This window comes from Somniosus microcephalus, chromosome 8 (assembly GCF_052327205.1).
Source record: "Somniosus microcephalus isolate GS21.2 chromosome 8, FLI_Smic_1.0, whole genome shotgun sequence".
NCBI classification, from domain to species: domain Eukaryota; kingdom Metazoa; phylum Chordata; class Chondrichthyes; order Squaliformes; family Somniosidae; genus Somniosus; species Somniosus microcephalus.
The window spans coordinates 20525714-20550465 of NC_140994.1; the positions used below are offsets into that span (position 1 = coordinate 20525714).

Consider the following 24752-nt stretch of genomic DNA (forward strand, 5'->3'; position numbering starts at 1 on the left):
TAGTGGAAATGAGCCTGATGAGGTCAGTGGGGGAGTTGCTGCAGGGGTCAGAGTTGGGGTGAAAGATCGGCTTGCAGCTAATGGGGCAGGAGGGAAGAGGAGTTGGTAGATGAGACAGTTGGATGGATAATATTAATCTTTTAGATGAAAAAGCTGATAAGCACCTCACACTTGGTGTAGTGGCGCTTCTTAGTTTCCAAACAGGCAGGCCACTGAGCTGTGGGGCCTTTAACAACGAGTAGACACGTGTCGAAATAAAACGTTCCCAAACATAGCTTTGTCTTTTAAACTGTTTACTATAACACTTAACAAACGGAATTACAAAGCAAACACGTATAAACGAACACGGTCAAAAACTGTACTGCTCCAAACCTCACAGCTTCTGCCTCTTTCACCACGTGCAGTTTAAACTGTAAAATGGCTGCACCCATGTGTGGCTTAGGGACTGTTCCATTGTGGCAAGAATGAAGGGGGTGTCGGACTATACTACTGGAGCAAGAAAATAGGGGGTTTCTTAATACAATAAGTCGGTCAGGTAAATTAACTGTATTATGCCATTTAGCCACTATTTTAAAGTATTTTCTTAAGCTTTTATGGCTCTTACATTCCGGCCCCTAATTGACTAGGCACATGAAGCATATCAATTACTCAAACGTTCTTAAGAGTCATAAACTAATGAGTTCAACATATTTACAATATAAATGTCCACTTTTTTCGCTCAGGAACCTTTCACGCTACTTCTTGTAGCAGGCAGAGCTTTGTGATCGGTCTTTCCAGGGTCGTGTAACCGTCTGCAAACAATGCATTCAGAGAGTATTTTTCTTATTACGGAATTAGCTCCTGGAATCCAGTATCTTTGTCTTAGCTTCGCAAGCACGTGATTCCTCCCACTGTGTCCAATACTCTGGTGTATATGCTGAAGAATGAGAGTAGCAACCCGGAGGTCCTTAGAAAGGATAGCAGGATGCTTGGCCTCCTCTGGCATAGCAGATTTGTTTAGTCTCCCTCCCACCCTCAGTACTCCATCTTGCAGTGTAGGGTCCAGCTTGTAGATATGACTACCTTTCTTGATTGGAGTATTTCGCTGTAGAGCTTTGATTTCTTCTGGGTATCTTTGTCTTTGACTGAAGCGAACTATCTCCTTCTCAGCCTTGGCCAAATCCTCCACGGTCAGTGAATTCTTGCCCAATGTGGTCTTGTGCTGATGCATGTACTGCTGTAGAAGCATTCTCTGCTTATCAGGGTTACTTTCAGACTGACTGATAGTGGCTCGGTACTCTTTTCTCTTACCGCTCAGGTGTAGCAGCAACTCTTTCAACCTTAGAAACCATGCAACTGCTTTCCTCAACTGGTGCCATCCTGAGAAATGGTTAACAAGCTTGTTCACTGTGTCGAAGTTCTCTTTCGTATTTATGAGATTTACTGTGACTGATCTCTTGACTTCGACGTCGTCTTCAGCAATCTGACTTGGCATATCTGGTCTTTCTGGCCATGATCTCTCTGTTTCCAGCAGATAACTTGGGCCTTGTATCCAAGTTTCGCTCCTCGTGAAGTTTTCAGCCTTCAATCCCCGTGAGGCTTGATCTGCTGGGTTTAATGAGGTGTTTACATACCTCCATTGAGATGGTTGTGTAGCTTCTCCAATGGATGAGATTCTGTTTGCTACGAAGGTCTTGAAGCGTATCTTCTCATTCTCTATATACTTCAGCACCGTCGTGCTATCCGTCCAGAAGACAGATTCTTCTAATGGGAGCTGTAACTCTTTACGCATCACCTGGTCAACTTTAACTGCAACGACCGCTGCCGTCAATTCCAGTCTCGGGATGGTGACCTGCTTCAGCGGAGCCACCCTGGATTTCCCCATGAGGAAGGCACAATGTTTCTGGCCCTGTTGATTTGTCAGCAAGAGGTAAGTAGCCGTGCCATAGCCGTCCTCACTGGCGTCCGAGAAATGATGTAGTTGAGCCGTCCTTGTAACTCCAAAACTCGCGGGCTTGATGCATCTACTGACGTTGAAGCTAGAAAGTTGTTGCAAATCTGTCAGCCATCTGTGCCATCTCTGAGCTTGACCTTCTGGGATATCTTCATCCCATCCTCTCTTGTCTCTACACAGCTCTCGTAGCATCAGCTTCACCGGCAGCATGAGTGGTGCCAGGAATCCGAGAGGGTCGTAGATGGAACTGACCACGGAGAGAATCCCTCGTCTTGTGGATGGTCTTTCGTTCACCATTATCCTGAAGTTGAACGTGTCTGACTTGATGCACCATTGTACACCAAGAGCTCTCTCGATAGGAAGGACATCGTGGCTCAGGTCCAGATCTTTGACTTCAGTGGCTCTTTCCTTTTCTGGGATAGAAGCTAGAACTGCTCTGCTGTTGCTTATCCACTTAGTCAGATGGAATCCTCCATTCGAACACAGAGTTCTAAGGTCTCTTGACAGTGCGATGGCATCGTCTTCTGTTGACACGGACTTCAGACAGTCATCGACATAAAAGTTTCTGAAGATTGTCTCCACGGCCTCTGATGGTGCTTTGCCTTTGCCATCTTCTGCAGTTTTTCTGAGAGCGTAGCTTGCACAGCTGGGAGATGATGTGGCTCCAAACAAGTGTACAGCCATTCTACATTCCACCATCGCTTGACTAACGTCGCCATCTGGCCACCAAAGGAAACGCAGAAGATCAGCATCTTCATCAGGGATTCTGACTTGGTAGAACATTGATTCTATGTCTGCCATCATGGCAACGAGCTCTTGTCTAAACCTAGTTAAGACGCCAATGAGGGTATTAGTAAGATCAGGACCTTGAAGCAGCTGATCATTCAGTGAAGTTCCTCTGAATGAGGCGGCGCAGTCAAACACTACACGGATCTTTTTCTTCTTTGGGTGATACACCCCGTGATGAGGAATGTACCAGACCCTTCCATCGTCTCTGTTCAACTGTTCTTCAGGCACTTTTACAGCATAGCCTTTCGCTATGATGTTTCTCATGAAGTCTTTGTAGTCTTCGTGAAAGTCGGGGTTCTTGTTCAGCTTTCTCTTTAGACTGATGGCGCGTTGCTCTGCTATGCAGCGATTGTTCGGCATCTTCGCGGTCTGTCTTCTCAGTGGCAAACCAATGTGATAGTGGCCATCAATGAACTGTGTAGACCTTGTCATCAAATCCATGAACTGATGGTCTTCTTGTGACATCTCTGTCTTTTCCTCACAGCTGCGTTCTGAGAAGTCTGCGTTGAACTGTTGTATCAACAGCTCTTCGATGCTTGCGATCGAGATGCGATTAACTGTGACATTTTGTCGTTCCTCCTTGTTCGACTTGTTGCCATCATCTCTCCTTACCGGTCCATTGACTACCCATCCAAGGGCTGTCCTGACGGCGTAGGGTCCGTCATCCTTGCTGTTTATCACCTGCCATGGCTCCATAGTTTTGTAGGCATTGGTTCCAATTAATAGGCCAATTTCTGCTTCAATGTATGGGAGACGCACCTTTTCTAGGTAAGGCCATCTATCCACATCCTTCTGCAGGGCTAGGTTCCCTATTCTAACAGGAATCTCCCTCTGTGTGAAAACATTAGGCAGGTCTATGAAGTCCTTCTCTTCAAGTCCACACACTTCTAGGTCTGACAGGATATAACTTTGCATTGCCTTCTCATGACCCATGGTGCGTAATAGGATTTCTGTTCTGCCTCTAACGTTCAGCTGTCGCATGAGTGATTCTGTGCAGAATGTTGCTGAACTACCTGGATCCATGAAGGCGTAAGTCTCCACAACCTTCTCACTCCTCTTAGACTTGATCCTTACTGGTACGATGGCAAGAATACAATCACTGTCACCGGCCCCAGTAAGTCCACAAGTCTCTGGTTCTAGCGACACCAGAGCACTTGAAACAACCGTCTCGTCGGTATTGTTTTCTTCACTCTTCTTAGGGACTTGTTCTTCTTTATGGATATGCAGCAGACTGGGATGTTTCCGAGTGCACTCTCTGCATGTTGTTCTTTGCTTACAGTTTCTACTCAGGTGCCCCTGAGAGAGACATCCAAAACATAGGCCGTTGCACTTCAGGAATTCGATTCTGTCCTTATGTGGCTGTGCTTTGATGTCGCTGCAGAAATCCAATGTATGATTCTTCTGGCAGAATAAGCATGGCTTCTGAAAGGCACCAGCAGACGTCCCTGTGCTGCTCCTTTTGGTAGAGGAGTTCTGGGGCCTTTCTTCCTCGGCCTGAGTGACGATAGTTGCAAAGCTGCTTCCCCTGGAACCACCTTTCCTGAGAGTCTTTGATTCAACAGGCTTGGCTTTCACTCTTCCATCAGTAGTCGGGCTGACATCCTGGATGTTTCCAAACAATGGGTCCCTAGCAATTTTAGCCTGTTTGTCTATGAAATTCACTAAGTCTGCAAACCTGGCTCTACTTTTCCGTCTCTCCATTATCTCAAAGGCTGTTCTTCTCCATTGTTCTCTCATCCTGTAAGGAAGCTTAGAGATGATGATTCTCATAGTCGTAGGATTGTCCATCTCTTCCATGAATTCAACATCCTCCATGGTGTTGCAACATCCTATGAGGAAAAGAACGTATGCGTTCAATGCCTCTCCGTCCTCCGATCTGATCTGTGGCCACTTGGTAGCCTTTTCAATATATGCAGTGGCTATCTTCAGCTCGTTACCATAGTGCTCCTGCAGCAACTTCCTGGCTTCTATGTATCCCCGGTCCGGTCTCATGTGTTCACAGCTTCTGACCAGGTCTTGTGGTTTACCACTGGTGTACTGTCCCAGGTAGTACAACTTATCACTGCTGCTCTCTGTTTTGGAGTTAATGGCTTGTTCAAAGGATCTGATGAAGGGCTTATACTTGAGTGGGTCGCCTTGGAACACTGGTATGTCTCTTTGAGGGAGTCGAAACAGATTCTGTTGTTTTACAAGCATCTCTGTAATTTCGTTCTGACGTTGCATCACTCGGTATAGGCTTCTCCCTGTGTCTTCAGGCCTCTGGTGGTCATCAGCAGGGTCTAGTCTAGACCGTCTGACGTCTGGGGTAGCATCACGTGCTCCTGTTAGTGGAGAGGCCACTCTTCCACGCTGTAATGCCAGGGGATTGCCTTCGGGCTCTGTTGTAACTCTTGAAGGTGCCCTGGATCCAACTCTATGTGACAACGTTGACTGGCAGTGGCTCCCGCCATCCCGTGAGCCTTCATAATCTTCGTACGCACTCAACCTGGTGTCTGAGACCTCGATAGCTGTTTTTATCTCCAGCTGTTCTTTCTTTGTCTGCACCTGGGCCCGTTGGGCCTGCAGTTGGGCCTCTTGGACCTGCAGTCGGGCCTCTTCCCATTCAAGAGCTTGCTTCTCCGCTAAAGATGCTGCGCGCGCCATCAACGCCGCCCGTTCAGCCTCCGCTCTCATGCGTCGCGACGAGCTTGTGGTGGAAGCGACTGACCTGCGTCCAGAAACAGAGCTACCTTCTTTTCGATTTTTGCTCGGTCTGGCGGAAGTCTCTGAAATGCTATCGTCTGGTCCGACTTCATCGTCAACTTTATCTTTCTCTGCTGTATCAGCATCTTGACGAATCTTTAAAATCCACTGTTCCGTGGCCTTGATATAGTCCTTAATGCTGGTTGATTTAAGATCAAACCAGTTGTGCTGATCATCGTTTCCCTCTTCTTCAGACAGAAGTGCTAATACATCTTCATTGAGTACATTAAATTCTTCATGCAGCTTGGAGAAATCGTAATACATTATGTCTTCAGCTTTCTTAATATTAGCATTATCTTCCATGAGGCGATCAATTATCTTCATTTTTCCAGTTATCTGAGCTAATTTAGCCTTCCTTGCACCTATGCTTCTATGTAACTTCTCTTCCATTGCCTTTGGGGTGAGCTTTATTTCCCTCTTTTGGCTAGCAATCCTTCTGGCTGAGGGAAGCTCCTGGCTCCGCAAGGCCTCGGCCATTTTACCCGCAGCTCTTATTTAGCTTCTCAATAGAATGAACAAAGCAAGTAACAGTCACTGTACCTTCGCTTTCTTATATTGTCGTCTGGCTCCGTGACCATTCATGTATACGTTCGCCGACGATTCCGTCCCTTCCTTCTTAGGGAGCAAGTTTTTGACTAATGTAGTGGCGCTTCTTAGTTTCCAAACAGGCAGGCCACTGAGCTGTGGGGCCTTTAACAACGAGTAGACACGTGTCGAAATAAAACGTTCCCAAACGTAGCTTTGTCTTTTAAACTGTTTACTATAACACTTAACAAACGGAATTACAAAGCAAACACGTATAAACGAACACGGTCAAAAACTGTACTGCTCCAAACCTCACAGCTTCTGCCTCTTTCACCACGTGCAGTTTAAACTGTAAAATGGCTGCACCCATGTGTGGCTTAGGGACTGTTCCATTGTGGCAAGAATGAAGGGGGTGTCGGACTATACTACTGGAGCAAGAAAATAGGGGGTTTCTTAATACAATAAGTCGGTCAGGTAAATTAACTGTATTATGCCATTTAGCCACTATTTTAAAGTATTTTCTTAAGCTTTTATGGCTCTTACACTTGGCATTGGAAATGAGGAAGGAGGGGACGGGGAAAGGGAAGGGGAGTCAGAGGAGATGATTTGCCATTAAAGAGTCTGAGATTGTCCTTATCCTTCATGTCTGAGATCAGGATGGAGATCCAGCCCAGACTGATCAGATGAAAGGTTTCTTCTTCATCAGCTGTAAGGGTTCTGAATAAAATGAATCAGGCCCTGTCCCCGTGGGCATGAGTCCCCTTCACAAAAACACCCATAATTTGAGTATCTCTGAGAGGTCGCAATTATTTTTTGGTGTCCAAATAGAGAAAAAAAAATCACGCTAGTACAGTAAGGCTCTTCTGATAAAAACAGAAAATGCTGGAAACACTCAGCAAGTCAGGCATCATCTGTGGAGAGAGAAACAGAGTTAACATTTCAGCTCGATGACCTTACTTCCGAACTCAGGCTGGTCTGATGATGAGGTTGAGGTACGTTACCGGAAAAAATTAGACCGTTTGAAACCTGTATTCTCAACATTCTTCATCGTGCCAAACATGTAAATTGAGCTTAGTATACTGTATTCACTGCTCACGATGCGGTCTCCTCTACATTGGCAAGACCAAACACAGACTGGGTGATTGCTTTGCTGAAAACCTGGGTTCAGCCCGCAAGTGTGACCCCGAGCTTCTGGTCGCTTGCCACTTTAATTCTCCATCCCACTCTGACCTCTCTGTCCTCGGCCCCCCAATGAAGCTCAACGCAAGCTCGAGGAACAGTATCTCATCTTTCAATTAGACACTTTTACCCCCTTTTTTCCCCAGCTCAGTACTTGCTTAAAAACTATTCAATCTCTAACTACTTCCAGTTCTGATGAGTGTCAGCCTCGGCTCAGTGGGTAGCACTCTCGCCTCTGAGTCAGAAGGTTGTGGGTTCAGAGTCCCACTCCAGAGACTTATGCACATAAAGCTAGGCTGACACTCCCAGCGCAGTACTGAGGGTGTGCTGCACTGTCGGAGTCACCATCTTTCGGATGAGACATTAAACCGAGGCCCCGTCTGCTCTCTCAGGTGGATGTAAAAGATCCCATGGCACTATTTCGAAGAAAAGCAGTGGAGTTATCCCCAGTGTCCTGGCCAATATTTATCCCTCAACCAACATCTAAAAAAACTGATTATTTGGTCATTGCTGGTTGTGGGGGCTTGCTGTGTGCAAATTGGCTGCCGCGTTTCCTACATTACAACAGTGACTACACTTCAAAAAAAAGTATGTCTTTGGCTGTAAAGTGCTTTGGGACGTCTAGTGGTCGCGCTGTATAAATGCAAGTCTTTCTTTCTTTAAAGGTCATCGACCTGAAACACAAACTCTGTTCTCTCTCTCTCCGCAGATGCTGTCTGACCCGCTGAGTGTTTCCAGCCTTTTCTGTTTTTATTTGACCTATTATATAACAAGAAAACAATAGTCAATTCAAACCAACGTTAGCATTGTGGCACAGTGTGTTGTAGCTGGATTTCACCGCCACAGAATGGGAGCAAATGGGTTCATGCACAGAATGCAGAAAGCGTTCATTTGGCAAGCAGAGTTGTTAACGTTGGAGAGACATTACACAGAGGCCAGGCCAGGGAAAGACAGGGACATCTAAGTGGGTGACATAAGAATATGCCACCTGCCTGGCCTTTCAGCTAGATATGGTGTGATGAGGCCATAACAAGAGATATTAGCAAAGGGCTTGCCTATTAAGTGTCAGGTCAAAGTAGAAGTGTTCTTACTTGAGAAGTGTTTCAGGATAATTTCTGTTTCTTTATTGGCTACCAGAAACCTGGAGAGTTAATTTAAAGAAGTGTGACGGAGGCAGAACTCCACCTCGCTGCAACCAAACAAATCTCTGTATGATAACTTGTTTATACGGAGTGTTCTAGATCATCAAACTTGTGGGCCCAGCATTCCAGGGGCCGATTTAAGGAGGTCGCGTGCAGTGGGATGGGACTTTTGCTGTGATCGTGAAATAAAAGAGTTGGAAGAGAGCCTGATCCATAACAAGGGGCGCTGTGCCAAATTTCAAAATCAGTACCTTTTGAAAAGGTTTTTGACGATGCTACGACATATTCAGCACAAATTTCGCACCACCACCCTCGCTCCCCTCTCCAAGAGTGTCTCCTAGCTGGGCCCGTTCTCTGTCCATGGTGCTGTGGCACGTTGTTACAGAACAGTGACACCCACATTTTTTTTTAAATTTATGGTTTCATTTTGAGCTAAAATAGGGCCATTGGAAAGTTTATAAAGCACAGGTACAGAATGCAGTCCAACCAGAGTGTCATCGTTCTTCCCAGATGTTCATAGATATGGGATGGGTGTCAATTATTTCACCATTAGTTTCACTTTCACACCGGTGCCGAAAATGAGACTTGAGTAACTGAGCAAATGCCGGTGTGTTATAAACCTTACAGAGGATGGATTGGTAGCTATTGTTGTCCCACACATTAGAAAGGACATCAAGGACTTGGAGAAGGTGCCAGAGGAGATTTGCCAGAATAAGGGACTTCAGTTATGTGGCAAGACTGGAGAAGATGTGATTGTTCACTTTAGAGCAGAGAAGGTTATGGGGATATTTAATAGAAGCGTTCAAATTATATGGGTTTTTAATAGAGTAGACAGGGAGAAACTATTTCCATTGACAGGAAGGTCAATAACCAGCGGACACAGATTTGAAATAATTGGCAAAAAAGCCAGTGGAGAGATGAGCAGAATTTTATTTATGCAGCGAGTTGTTATGATCTGAAATGCGCTGCCTGAAAGGGTGGTGGAAGCAGATTCAATGGCAACTTTCAAAAGGGAGTTGGATCTTTACTTAAAAAGGAAAACAAATTTGCAGGGCTATGGGGAAAGAGCAGGGGAATGGAACTAATTGGCTAGCTCTATCAAAGAACTGGCACAGGCACGATGGGCCAAACGGCCTCCTTCTGTGCTGTAAGATTCTATGATTCTATCGTAGTCATGTGGTCTTGTGCATTCTGCTAATAAAGGCCATTAAAAGATTTCACTTAAGCTAAGGAGATAGATTAATAACGGTCGATGGTAACAAACATCAAGTCGATGGGAAACATAACAGCTCGTGACGCACAGCAAACCCTGAGAATTGCTGTCATAATATTTGATAGGCCTAAAGAAAATGTTTGTTTGTGGTGAGGCTTTTATAGAATTGTGCCTGCGGGCAAGAAAAAAAAAATCATTGATAAGAGACTGCGACAATCGAAGGACTGGTGGGAAAGAAGGCAACTGGTTCATAAAACATGAACGGTAACTGAGCGTGTGACGCACTGGTGGTCTGCAATCCCCACACCAGTGTTCCAGATGGTAAGGGTTGTGTCACGAGGAATGGGTGCTAGGTGCTTCCCCCATAGGGAGATATTTCGTGTGTCTATTTCATGTGTCTAATTCTGTTAGATTCAGGAGATGGTTCTGTGATAGTGGATTGGCGGTTAGGATCAGATCAGCCATGATCTTATTGAATGGCGGAGCAGGCTCGAGGGGCCGATTGGCCTACTCCTGCTCCTATTTCTTATGTTCTTATAACTTTCCAATGGTCCTTTTTTTGGCTCAAGATGAACATCAAGTCCATTGTGTCTGGTAGTGTCCGTAGGGCCCGAGAAAATCAAGCATCGTATCCAAGGGTTGCAATACATACAGATCAGCTCAGGGATCCCAGGAACCAGATTAACAAGACGCTTAAACATTTACTGCACTCTCTCTGAAAATATCTCGTTGGGGGAAGCTTTTGGATCCTCACTCAGCCTCTGCTGCTGTTTCTGTTGTTCCATTATTCTTTCCACCCTTGGCTGTTTGTGTTTATTTATTTACTTACTTTATTCTTCCCTGACTAAGTCTTTCTTGCTTATTTATTTATTAATATCCATTGGGAGATGCTGTTATTCATTTGATTTGCTTATTTGCTGCCTGGCATTATTTCCACCCTGGCCTTCTTGTATATGCTTTCCCTTTTTACTTCTTTTGATTTATTTCATTCTTTTCTACCTAGAGTCCTTTCTGTTTCTCTCTCCCTCTCTATTATGTGGAGTACATATCCACTTTGGGATGAGCTGCTGGTTGTTGTGATTTTTGATCACGCTTTTATGTCAATATTTAACATTGAAACTTCCTATGTAAACATTTAGAATGGAGATCCTGTGTGTAAACAGTTTCCTGTAACAATGTAGTTGTAGGCTCTGACCAGTAGGAGTGCTGTGATGTGACGTGCTATGAAGTGTCTCTCCCAGTGTTGTTGCCATCTTGTTTTATATTGAAACAAACCTACTCATCAAGTGACAGTGGGCAATGCCACAGGCAATATATTTATGTTTTGTTTTTCTCAGACCCTGACCAGCAGCACACCCTAGGTCATAACTGATTTAATACAAATCTTTGACCAGTGCCAGAGGAGGTCCATAGTATTATACCACAATATGTCGCCCATCAGATACTCACTGTGAGCAGTGCCAGAGGAGGTCCATAGTATTACACCACAATATATTGTCCATCAGATACTCACTGTGAACAGTGCCAGAGGAGGTCCATAGTATTATACCACCATATATTGTCCATCAGATACTCACTGTGAGCAGTGCCAGAGGAGGTCCATAGTATTATACCACCATATATTGTCCATCAGATACTCACTGTGAACAGTGCCAGAGGAGGTCCATAGTATTATACCACCATATATTGTCCATCAGATACTCACTGTGAGCAGTGCCAGAGGAGGTCCATAGTATTATACAACAATATATTGCCCATCAGATACCAGAGGAGGTCCATAGCATTACACCACAATATATTGTCCATCAGATACTCACTGTGAACAGTGCCAGAGGAGGTCCATAGTATTAGGCCACAATATATTGTCCATCAGATACTCACTGTGAGCAATGCCAGAGGAGGTCCATAGTATTATGCCACAATATATTGTCCATCAGATACTCACTGTGAGCAGTGCCAGAGGAGGTCCATAGTATTAGGCCACAATATATTGTCCATCAGATACTCACTGTGAGCAATGCCAGAGGAGGTCCATAGTATTATGCCACAATATATTGTCCATCAGATACTCACTGTGAGCAGTGCCAGAGGAGGTCCATAGTATTAGGCCACAATATATTGTCCATCAGATACTCACTGTGTGCAATGCCAGAGGAGGTCCATAGTATTAGGCCACAATATATTGTCCATCAGATACTCACTGTGAGCAATGCCAGAGGAGGTCCATAGTATTATGCCACAATATATTGTCCATCAGATACTCACTGTGTGCAATGCCAGAGGAGGTCCATAGTATTAGGCCACAATATATTGTCCATCAGATACTCACTGTGAGCAGTGCCACCTGAGAACTGTTTCTTTATGTCGCCATCTATTCACTGATATAACACCTCTATCAATTGTACACCTGCACATCTTCTGAGTGACTGTGAGCATTGCCAGTCCATTCCTTTTGATTTCTGCTGGACTCTTCCTAGAAAGAGGAGCAGGAGATGTGTAAGCATATTACATAAAATTACACGGCATTTACAGCATTGAAACAGGCCATTTGGCCCAACTGGTCCATGCGGGTGTTTATGATCCACACGAGCCTCCTCCCTTATCAAGCCCTATCTGCATATCCTTCTATTCCTTTCTCCCTCATGTGCCTATCTATCCTTCCTTTAAATGCATCTATGCCATTCACCTCAACCATTCCATGCGGTAAGGCTAGCAGATCCAGAGACAAACACATCGGCGCTAGCAATTTGACTCTAATTGACCTTAGGATGTGCCTATTGTGAACCCTTCCACGCACAGATTACTCTCACTTCTGAGTCAGAAGGTTGTGGGTTCAAGTCCCACTCCAGGAACTCAGCACAAAAATCTAGGCTGACACTCCAGCGCAGTACTGAGGGAGCGCTGCACTGTCGAAGGTGCCGTCTTTCAGATGAGACGTTAAACCGAGACCCCGCCCGCCCTCTCAGCTGGACGTAAAAGATCCCACGGCACTATATCGAAGAAGAGCAGGGGAAGTTATCCCCGGTGTCCTCCATCAACATCACTAAAACAGATTATCTGGTCATTATCACATTGCTGTTTGTGGCAAAATTGCGCAAATTGGCTGCCGTGTTTCCTACATTACAACAAGGACTACACTTCAAAAAGTAATTCATTGGCTGTAAGGTGCTTTGGCACGTCTTGAGGTCATGAAAGGTGCTGTATAAATGTCAGTCTTCCTGCTTTCTTCCTTTCTTTGTGGCAAAAGGCCAAATTAGACACATCTCCACTTCAGCAGCAGACAGGCTTACTGCAGTTACTCTGTTTATATTCATTAAAAATGCCTGAGAAGATGTAAGCACTCTCCTTTGTTACTGTATGGACGTTTGCTGTGCATTGGATGTTCTATTATTCCTCTATCAAACAGCGCAGCCTCCGGAACTCACTCTGAACAAAGCCACGGGAAATTATTAGCTTTCTAAAATTCTTTCCATCTCAGCATTCCTTTTGGAGAAATGTAATCTGCCAGTGATTGTAATTTAAAGTATTTTTTTAAACAAGTGAATTTGAGATTAAAGAGATCAACTTTTAAATCTTCCTCCGCGATGACAGCCTCATTTAGGTGTCAAATACTTTATTGTAATGAAGTTTGTAATGGAGTTTTCTCCCTATATATCCCCCAGGTACAGTTCTGGACATTGTGCGCGGCATGCTCAGATCAAGCATGCATACCTGAGTGGAGATCAATATCTCAATGAATACCTTCAAGCCGCAATCGCATTTAATAGCAATAATCTATCTTTTATTTTTTTTTCTTCACTGGAAATAATACCATATCTTCAGTCTTGCATAGTTCTGTTTCCCAGTAGCATTCTGAATCAAGTAATTGAATTTCAATCTTCTGCATTTTTGGACATTGCCGCAGTAATGGCAGTAGAAAGTTTACTTTCAATTAACCCTATCTCATACCTTTGTCTCCCTTTCTTGCCTTTCTCCTTTTTATCAATTCTATTGTAGTGAATGTTGCTCTGAGCGTTCCTCTCGGGTACCTCTAAAGCTCCAACTTATGCCATCCTGCGTGCTCGCCCTCGTCCAAGTTCAGGGGCTTTAAAGGATACGGCTTGAGTTACCAATCTCCAGAACTTGCTGGTCGATTTACGCCGCTCCGCCATTTGCTTCGTACAAACAGCATCTCGCCCTTGGCCTCCCCGTTATTTATAAGCAGTTGCTGGATTTGTACATTAATTGCCCATTCAACTTGCTGCAAAGTTAGAAATGGAATGAGCACCTTTATAATGACGTGATAATTGTTAATGCAACGCCAGTCAGAAAGGGAACAATTGTTCAATCTCATTCCTTCATGCAGTGAATTATTGATAATGATTATAAAAATGTAAAATTTTCAATGTTATTCTTACTTTTCCTTTCTGTCTCCTTTTTTTGTCTCTCGCTTCATTCAGTCTTTCTTTCCCTCAGATGAAGGGTCCCAGACCTGAAACGTTAACTCTGTCTCTCTCTCCACGGATGCTGCCTGGCCTGCTGAGTGTCTCCAGCATTTTCTGTTGTTATTTCTTTCCCTCTCTTTATTTCTCTTTCTGTACCTGATCTGACTCTAATCCAGCCTCCTACTCAGTCCTCCCTCTGTTTCTTTCTCAATCCTTAAAACTCATTGGTTAACGAGATGCAGTGTTGCCCTCGCCGTTCACTGAGGCCCCAGCTGCCCTGTTGCCCTCGCCGCGTCATTATCTGCTCGCACTTCCAGCAAGTTACGGTGCAGAAATTTTTCGAGCTGAAGGGTGCGGGGAAAAGTCTAAGTAACAGGGCACGCCGCGAGATGTCCCGTTCCAGCAAGATCTAGTCGAGTATTTCTGATTCAAGCTTGCTCTTTCCCGGAACCTCAGAACTGTGAAACTCCTTGGCGCCATCCGTTTTTTTTCTCAAGTTTTAAACCTCATCTTTTTCCTAAGGGGAAGATTTTCTCTGCACGCTGCATGTAACAACATTTAAAATCCGTTCCTTATAAGTGGGTCTACATTTCCACTTATAAAGATTCCCATTGTAAAATCATGTTAAAGAACTAAGCTAGCCAACATTCCGATACTGCAAGTAGAACTGAGTTATAATCGCCAGTAATTCGCAGCTCTCCAACCAGCTGCCAACGGGTTCATAGCATCATAGAAATTTACGGCACAGAAGGAGGCCATTCGGCCCATCTAGTCCATGCCAGCAGAGAAAGAGCTATCCAGCCTAATCCCACTTTCCAGCTCTTGGCCCGTAGCGCTGTAGGTTACGGCACTTCAAGTGCATGTCCAAGTACTTTTTAAATCTGATGAGGGTTTCTGCCTCTACCACCCTTTCAGGCAGTGAGTTCCAGACCCCCACAACCCTCTGGGTGAAAAAAGTTCTCCTCAACTCCCCTCTAAACCTCCGACCAATTACTTTAAATCTATGCCCCCAGGTTATCGACCCCTCTGCTAAGGGAAATAGGTCCTTCCTATCCACTCTATCTGGGCCCCTCATAATTTTATACACCTCAATCAAGTCTCCCCTCAGCCTCCTCTGCTCCAAAGAAAACAACCCCAGCCTATCCAATCTTTCCTCATAGCTTCAGTCCTGGCAACATCCTCATAAATCTCCTCTGTACCCTTGCTAGTGCAATCACATCTTTCCTGTAATGTGGTGACCAGAACTGCACGCAGTATTCTAGCTGTGGCCTAACTAGTGTTTTATACAGTTCAAGCACAACCTCCCTGCTCTTATATACAATGCCTCAACTAATAAAGGCAAGTATCCTGTATGCCTTCATAACCACCTTGTCTACCTGTCCTGCTACCTTCAGGGATCTGTGGACATGCACTCCAAGGTCCCTCTGATCCTCTGCACTTCTCAGTGTCCTACCATGTATTGTGTATTCCCTTGCCTTGTTAGCCCTCCCCAAATGCATTACCTCACACTTCTCCAGATTGAATTCCATTTGCCACTGTTCTGCCCACCTGACCAGCCCATTGATATCTCCCAGCAGTCTGCAGCTTTCTTCCTCACTATCAACCACGCTGGCAGCGGCACCTATTGGCTTGGCTTCTACATTTCTCTCTCTATATCTTTTGTCACTGCAGCCCAGGTAGGTCGCAGTCTGCAGTGAAATATGAACTTGAGGAACGTGAAGAAGCCTCTGTAATTTCACGGTGGCATAGTGGTTAGCACTGTTGCCTCACAGCGCCAGGGACCCGGGTTCGAATCCAGCCTCGGGTGACTGTCTGTGTGGAGTTTGCACATTCTCCCCGTGTTTGCGTGGGTTTCCTCCGGGTGCTCCGGTTTCCTCCCACAGTCCAAAGATGTGCAGGTTAGGTTGATTTGGCTATGATAAATTGACCCTTAGTGTTAGGGGATTAAAAATGTGGGGTTACGGGGATAGGGTGGGTTATGTGTCGGTGCAGGCTCGATGGGCCGAAATGGCCTCTATCTGCACTGTAGATTCTGTGATTCTGTGATTCTGTGAACTATATGGGCGACTCCTGGTAATTTAAGCAAAGGCTGAGAGATTCATCAGAGCTGCTCCCGCTCCGCCGACGTGACATCACTGGAAGAGCGGCGGAAACCCTGCTTGTGCGTGTAAACGCCGTTTCCACTGCACTTCTGGCGAAGCAATGCCAGTGGCTCGGGAGCAGCTCCGAGCAAGGTGCGGGCCACCGGCTCAGCATGGTATAGTGAAAACGCAATGCTACCGTTATAGTCAAAACGAAGACTTGACTATTCCAACGCACACCTGGCTGGCCTCCCACATTCTACCCTATGTAATCTTGAGGTCATCCAAAACTTGGCTGCCCGTGTTCTAACTCGCACCAAGTCCCGTTCGCCCATCTCCCCTGTGCTCACTGACCTACATTGGCTCCCGGTTAAGCAGCGCCTCGATTTCAAAATTCTCATCCTTGGTTTTCAAATCCCTCCATGGCCCCTTCCTATTTCTGTAATCTCTTTCAGCCCCACAACCCCACCGAGATATCTGCACTCCTCTAATTCTGCCCTCTTGAGCATCCTTGATTATAATCACTCAACCATTAGTGGCCGTGCCTTCTGTTGCCTAGGCCCTAAGCTCTGGAATTCCCTGCCTAAACCTCTCCGCCTCTCTACCTCACTTTCCTCCTTTAAGACGCTCCTTAAAACCTATGTCTTGGACCAAGCTTTTGGTCATCTGCCCAAATTTCTCCTTATGTGGCTCGGTGTCAAATTTTTGTCTTATAACACTCCTGTGCAGCGCCTTGGGACGTTTTACTACGTTAAAGGCGCTGTTTAAATACAAGTTGTTGTTGTTCAGACTAAAGCCAACCAGCTGTCTCTTTTGAATCCTGTACTATGTATACACTTTATCCGTAGAGTGGTTGGAGCTAAGAGTCACCCCCTTGCTTCGACGAACTCGCTACCACAAGGAGTAGTTGAGGCGAGTATCATTGATGCAGTTAAGGGGAATCTAGATAAACACATGAGGGAGAATGGAATAGAAGGCTATGCAGATAACGTTAGATGAAAAGGGGTGGTAGGAGGCTCGTGTGGAGCATAAACGCCGGCACGGACCAGTTGGGCCGAATGGCCTGTTTCTGAGCTGTAAATTCTATATAATTTAAGTCATGTTTGAGATGAAGGGCTCACCATGCAGATACAGAGGCAGGAAGTTTGCACCCTACATTCTGCTGCATGTCCGAGGTGCTTAATAGACATCTTTTGGCACATTGTGTTTCATCTGTTCACCCTTTAAACTTGTTTTGTCCGTCCCTATTTTCCAAAAATTAAAAATGACACGATCGGTAGTTGCAGTAGACACAGACAGTGGCGAATTAGCAGGCCTCTCCTGGGAGTTAAGACTTTTCTGAATTGCCTCTGCTGCTTGGGACACTGCGATCCACTGACATCACCATAGCAACCACTGTGCTATAGTACATTAGCTTGGCATGCAGCCTCCCTATTTTCCCCTTCCCCAGTCACACACATTCTGGAGCCACAAGAGAGAGCCAGCTTGCCTTTATATAGTACGTTATCAAAGTCCTCAGGAGGTCCCAAAGTGCTTCCCATCCAATGAATTATTTTTGAAATACACTGTTGTCACGTAGGCACAGGCGACAGTTACTTTTGGGATACAACTGGCTCTCACAAACATCAAAATGAAGCAAACTATTCTGTTTTACTTCTGATGGTGTTGGTTGAGGGAGGACAGGACACTCGAAGAACTCCTTGGATCTTCTGTATTCCCCCTGAACGGACAGATAAGGCCTTACTTTTACAGGATATCCAACAATAGCCTCGGCCTAGGTTAGCCTGGAGTGGGGCTTGGACCTACAACTTTCTAAGAAAGTGAATCCAACTGAGCCAAGCTAACACTTGACCATCTACATAGGCCCATGCTGAGCCCCTACAAGTACAGGAAACTTTGTGCTATCCGGCACTGACGGGACCGAGCTGTTGCCGTCCCATCAAAATTGCCGGACAAACCAGCGCTAATGTTGAAACATACGGAGATTTTGAGCTCCGTATCTGGCAACAAACCCTGTTGCTTAGCAACAGCTTCTAAACAGTCGGCCGTACCTTGCAAGTGTCTCTCTAGCTTAGCAACAGCTTCAGCGAGACCTTGCAGAGCCTGACTGGTGAAAAAAAAGCAACGAAAAGAAAAAAAACCTAATGAAACGGCTCCTGATTTTTGCCAGTGGCTCGAGCATTCCGGACAGTTAACCTCTGGATAAACCAAAGTTTCCTGTAGAAATATTTTGGCCGTAATATTAAAGGACAACACTATAGAAGGAAAGCACACCGGAGTAGAAAATAGTTCCAATCCATTTCTCTCCCACCTTCTCACCAAGATTATTTAAAAAGTTGTCTATTATGTGGCTTTAAGAGCAGCTCCCAATCTTTAGAAATAACAACAGAAAATGCTGGAGACACTCAGCGGGTCAGGTAGCATCGAGGAGAGAGAAGCAGAGTTAACGTTTCGGGTCGAGGTCCCTTCGTCAGAACTGGAAAAGGTTAGAGAAGTAACAGATTTTTAAGAAAGTGTGGGGCAGGGACTGGGAGGAGGGGAGGAAAGAACAAAGGGAAGGTCTGGCAGAATCATCAACAGAGCAAAGCGGAACACCTCCGTTCAGTCCGCAAGCGTGACCCCGAGCTTCCGGTCGCCTGTCACTTTAATTCTCCGCTCCACTCCCACTCTGACCTCTTCGTCCTCGGCCTTTTACACTGTTCCAACGAAGCTCAACGTAAGCTCGAGGAACAGCACCTCATCTTTCGATTAGGCACTTTACAGCCTTCTGAACTTAACATAAAGTTCAACAATTTCAGATCATAACCTCGGCCCCTATGTTTTTCCCCCCTTTTTTTTTCACATGGCAGCTGTTGATGATTCTGCCAGCGCCATTTACACCTCATCTAGGGTCATCTTTTGTTTCTTAACTTGTCCCATTGCCATCTCCTTTTGCCTTGCACCATCATCCCTTTTGTCTTTTAATCCCTCCTGCCTTCCAGCCTGTCACAGTCCTTCCCTTTTGTTCTTTCCTGCGCTCCTCCCTGTCCCTGCCCCACACTTGCTTAACAATCTCTCTTCTCTAACCTTTTCCAGTTCTGACAAAGGGTCCTAGACTTGAAACGTTAACTCTGTTTCTCTCCCCTCGATGCTGCCTGGCCTGCTGAGTGTTTCCAGCATTTTCTGTTGTTGTTTCAGATTTCCAGCATCCGCAGTATTTTGCTATTGTTCCAATCTTTCGAGCTGGGGGTAGAGCCTGCTGTTTATCTGACACATAATTGAATCTCCCAGCCTGAAGAGAGCTGCTATGCTGTCATAGATGGAGGGCCTGCCATCAACTGGCAGCTCTTATTGTTTAGAATCAGGAACTGCAGCCTTCAAAGTACATTTGTCTAAGTCTGAACTATACACGCTATAGCACAGTGGTGGTTACACTGTCTGTTTCAAAGAGAGGGAAGAGAAAATGTAGTTCACCTGATAATCCTTGTAGAAAGAGCTTGCATTTACGTAGCGCCTTCCAGGATGTCCCAAAGCGCTTCGCGGCCTATGAACTACCTTTGAAGTGTAGTCACTGTTGTAATGTAGGAAATGGGGCAGCAAATTGGCACCCAGCAATGTCCCACAGACCGTAATGTGATAATGACCAGATCATCTGTTTTAATGATGTTGGATGCGGGATAAATGTTGGCCCGGGACACCGGGGAGAACACCCCTGCTCTTCTTCAAACACTGCCGCGGGATCTTTTACGTCCACCCGAGAGGGTAGACGGGGCCTCGGTTTTAACGTCTCATCCGAAAGACGGACGTAGGTGTGACGTTGGCTTCAAGGCCGCCTTTGCGTGCAGTCACCGCAGAGAGCTGAACACTGCGTGTGTGGCCAGTTCACGCCTGAAAATGTGCACGCGCACTGGAGGCATGCGGACTCCCATCTACCGCAAGGGACCATCGGCCGCCTGACCTTCCCCATGCTGTCATTAGTCCTGGGTTTCCTCACAGGCAAACACAAACATGCTGTGATGCTCAGTTTGGTGCAGTGTGTAATTCTGTGTTTTGTGCTTCCCAGTAACGACAACAGCTAAAATCTGACATGAGCATTTTACTTTGTTTTATTGGGATTGATGCAGAAGCTAAAACCAACAGTAAAAGCTTAAGTATCCATGGCCCAGTTGGCCTGTCTATAAAATAACTTGACAACTTAATAGTCTTTGGAATTAAAGGTACTATATCCTTTCCAAACAGCTCACAATACCTGCATTTTTGAGAGCAATTAAAGCCCGTGGAATAATATAATAGCCGGCACCGTGTCCATTTTTAATCGTTTGTTTTAAATGTGACATTGCTGCAATGTATTTCCCTAAATAGCATAATAGAATCTTACAGCACAGAAGGAGGCTATTCGGCCCATCGTGCCTGTGCAGGCTCTTTGAAAGAGCTCTCCAATTTAGGCCCACTCCCCAGCCTCTTCCTCATCGCCCTGAAAATTAATCCTCTTCAAGTACACGTCAGCTGCCTTTTGAAAGTCCCTATGGAATCTGATTCCACCACCGCAGGTAGGGCATTCCAGATCTTAACAACCCTCTGTGTGAAAAACAATTCTCCTCGTTGCCCCTCTAGTTCTTTTGTCAATTATTTTAAATCTATGACTTCTGGTCAGAGGAAACAGTTTCTCTCCACTTGCTCTATCAAAACCCCTCACAATTATGATTGTCTGTGTTAGTCACGCCCTATTATTTGTACACTATCTTTTTCCTTTTGTGACTACTGTCATGAATCTTACCATTCATGTAGAAATGACTCATGAGATAACGCTGGGCGGCCAGCTGGTGGCGCCATCCAAGGAAAGTATAAATACTCGGGCGTGGGCCCAGCTTGCTCAGGATGTTTCTGTAACCAGGAACTAGTGATGTAACTAGAATCTCATGGTTGTGAAACAGTTGATTAAAGCCTTGTTTTATACTCAAACCAAGTGCTTAGTAGTTTTTGTACGTTAACTACGTTTCCAAAAGATACTTCGTGAAAAGTGTCCTGTTTTCATCCATGGGCCTAGATAGTGAGCGCCAGCAGGCTATTCAACCAAGGGTGGATATCAGAGCTGAGCCCACACCTAACGCCTGCACACTTTCCAGAGGGACGGGAGAGAGAATACCCTGGGTGATTGGTTTGCTTCCACTTTCCCAGTTAAAAGGGTGTTGAGCCCAATTGACGCTCACTTGCCATTGCCCTGGCTAAGATGAGCTCACTCAGCACAGACTGGGGGTGAAAGCCAGCGGAGCGTTCCTGGTATCAGCAATCAAGTGGCACATCAGCCAATGTACTTATTGGCCAAGCCTCGTCCTCTGTACTCTTAAAAGTTATTTAGGTCCCCACTGTGGCGTCTTTCATTCCCAGGCCGGTGTCTCACGGTTAGAGCTCTCCCCATTGCTGTTATGTAATAGGCTAGTAAAGATGTGTAGGGGTGGTCTGGTTGCTCACTCTCTGATTTTCCTTGCTCCTTCCATAGGGACATGAAATGAGTTGGCTGAGCGCATCTGCCCGGGCAATGAATTACAACTTGCCACGTAGGAAATCATGGTGCAAACCCAAATCCTACCATTCCACAATTCAACTCATTGGTGCATCAAAATACAACGCTCGATGTGCAGTTAGGAAAGAAGAAAGACTTGCATTTATATAGCACCTTTCATGACCAATGTGTTACTGACCAGATAGTCTGGTTTTCTTTTTTTATGTTGATTGAGGGATAAACATTGGCCAGCACACCAGGGATAATTCTCCTGCTCTTCTTCGAAATAGTGCCGTGGGATCTTTTACATCGCTTCGGTTTAACATCTCATCTGAAAGATGGCACCTCCAACAGTGCAGCGCTCCCTCAGTACTGCACTAGGAGTATCGGTCTTAGATGCTCAAGTCTCTGGAGTGGGATTTGAACCCACAACCTTTTGACTCCAGAGACCAGAGTGCTACCCGCTGAGCCACGGCTGAGGTGAGGAGGTTGGTGGTGGGGAAACAACACTTTTCATTTTACACACCCAAGGCTAGCTCACCCTCTTCCCATCCCTACAGGGTTGAGCGGGACTTCTACCCACTGCCCCAGCCCCACCATTACCTCAACCCAGTTTCTTGGGTTGTGGGGTGGGGGACAGGGGGGGCTTGGGTCATTAAGCATTCATAGCAGAGTCCCGGTGGAATTCAGCAATGAGGATTCTCACAGTGGACCTGAGCGCAATCCTGGCAGTGCTGTTGCGGGACCGTCGTTGCAGATCCAGAAGAGACAGGAGACGCAGTGGAGCAGTAGAGCCCTGAAAACTGCAGGAAATATCTCCCACTGAAGGCCTCGGCCAAGACTGAAGCCTTCAGCAAGTAAGTGCTGGAGGGGGAGGGGCGGCGGGGGGTGGGTGGGGCGACATAGAAGAAGAGGAGGTCGCTACACAGCCCTCCGCCTCCATCAAGGCCTTCACATTGTTACCCTAGTAACCACTGCCAGGCTTTGTCTGGCAGTCGCAGGGAGCATCAGGAACAGGAGCAGTCAGGAGGGAGATGGGCCAGGAGCCTGGGCCCTACCCCCTTGCTGGCAGTGCTGCTGGTAGGAAGGAAGGTGGAAAGGGCTGGTCGGGGCAGGGAAGCAGCGATAGGCATTGCTGCTCAATTTTGCCCCCTTTTCTGCCACTATAGTGAGCTGAAATCCAGCCCCCAGTGTCAAAAGCAAGCCATCAGGTCAGGTGTGGCATGCTCCGACCCCAATAACACAGCTCACCTCCAACCACAGAAGAGTGACCCCTACAGTACCAGTGTGACATTTTCCATTCTACACACCATGAGTAGTTTATGCTACAGGCTTGTGCCCATTAAGAGCTGGGCCGACATTGCCAAAACTCCTTTCATCAGCTTGGATTGGATTTGAACCAATATATCTGAAGCACTTCCTAGTCCCTTCCAAACAAATGGACACCATTTCGCAGTCGTCAACTAGAGATCATTTCTCCATGAACCTGGGCTCAAAATTGCTAATTCTCTTGTCTAAACATCATTGCACTTGAAGGATATCGAGTGCAGAAACACTGTGTGTGTCTCCATCAGTGTGAAAGCTGTCTCCAGAATGGAGTAAGACTCCACATACAAACTGTACATATGACAAGTCACAAAGTAGCATGGAATGGTTTTCTGACTAATCCAATCTCAGCTTTCAAATGACATTTAGAAGCCATTCGGGCTTTGGTCTCAAGGTTTATGGCCTCAACTTCGCCCTGGATTGAATCATTGCCTTATAATCACTTTGAGATCACCTTTATTTTCTAGATAATTCCATTTATTTACAATTTAATACTAACAGGAAACTACTTCTGCTGCATGTTAGATCACAATCCTTTTACTTCAATGACCTGGGATTGAATTAAACCCAAGCAGATGAGCTGGAGATCTCTCTTCCTCCCTGTGGTGTCAATCCATTTCTCAGTACTTAGATTGTCAACACCAATTGATGCTAAGTTCATCGATACAGGCTACTTTGAATTCAAAGTCGCTTTATTCAAATTATCTGATCATTTGCTTTTTAAGCACTAAATTCCTGTGTTTCTGACTGTTATTTGTGTTGCATCATTTGAATTATTGAATAATACAGCTTTTTTTAGTGCAGTAAATTATTTTGGAATAATCAGGATTGCTTAGAGAGACCACAGGCATGGAGAGGCTAGAGCAATGGGAATGTCACAATGGTACACTTGACACCTAGCTCCACATCTCCACTTCCTCCATCGATCCCACAACTGTCACCACCATCGCCAACAGCCAATTCAACAAAAGGACCTGGATCTGCCAAAAAAACTCCTCCAGTTTATAATGTTGATAAAATTGAAGTCATCCTCTTCGACTCAAATACCTATGTGCCTCCAATCTCGACTATATGTACCTCGCTGGCTGCCACCTCTGGCTAAGCTGAGAGGTGTGAAGTGTTTATGGCCTGCTCAACCCCACGGTCAACTTCCTGCCCCACGTCCAGCCCTGCTTTCTTTCACCTCCAAAACTTTGCATGCCTTCGCTGTTAAGTCTGTGTGTTCTAGTTATTGTTAATAAGAATCACTGCACACAGACCACAAGAATAAATTCAACAGGTCTTTACTAGTCGAAGGTCAGGCTGAACTGCCCAATAAATCATTACACAGCACTTATATACCGGTGTGGTCACCACCGGTATTACAGTATACAGCAGCCAAGATAAAGTAGTGCATCTCTTAAAATAGTTCTCTTAAAGGTGGAACGGTTACATACACCACAATCCTCCCTTTTTAGCTTAACAGTATATATTCCCCATTTAACATAACATAATAACATATATACACAACTTCATGTAAAAACAGTTCACAGATTCAGTCTCTGAGGAGGCCTCCTGATCCGAGACGGATAATGCCTTTCAGGGGTCTCTGGTTCTCGTTGCTGGGGTGACTCATCTAGTTGATCCCCTATGGATAGGACATCATCGTCAGGTATATTCACTTCTGAGGTAGATGCTTCAGGTTCACTAACTTCCTCCACGGTTGTCTCTGTCGTAACCATGGGCTCGACCCTTGTTCTCGATCCCACCAGTTGGTCAGCATGACGTCACATTACATTTTCGCCAACATCTACCGTGTACATCAGGGGTCCTTGTCTGGCCCGAATTGTTCCAGATTGCCATTTCTCATTTTTATAGTCCCTGGCTAACACTGGCTGTCCTATTTCAAAACTCCGAGTGGGCTTGTTATTGATATG

At 45.6% G+C, this 24752-nt stretch overlaps 1 protein-coding gene across 1 annotated transcript in view; it reads left to right on the plus strand.

Annotated features, from left to right (window-relative positions):
* Positions 1 to 24752, plus strand: part of LOC147113360 (VPS10 domain-containing receptor SorCS1-like) — a 1462440-nt gene that overhangs the window by 716508 nt on the left and 721180 nt on the right. The window lies entirely within an intron of this gene.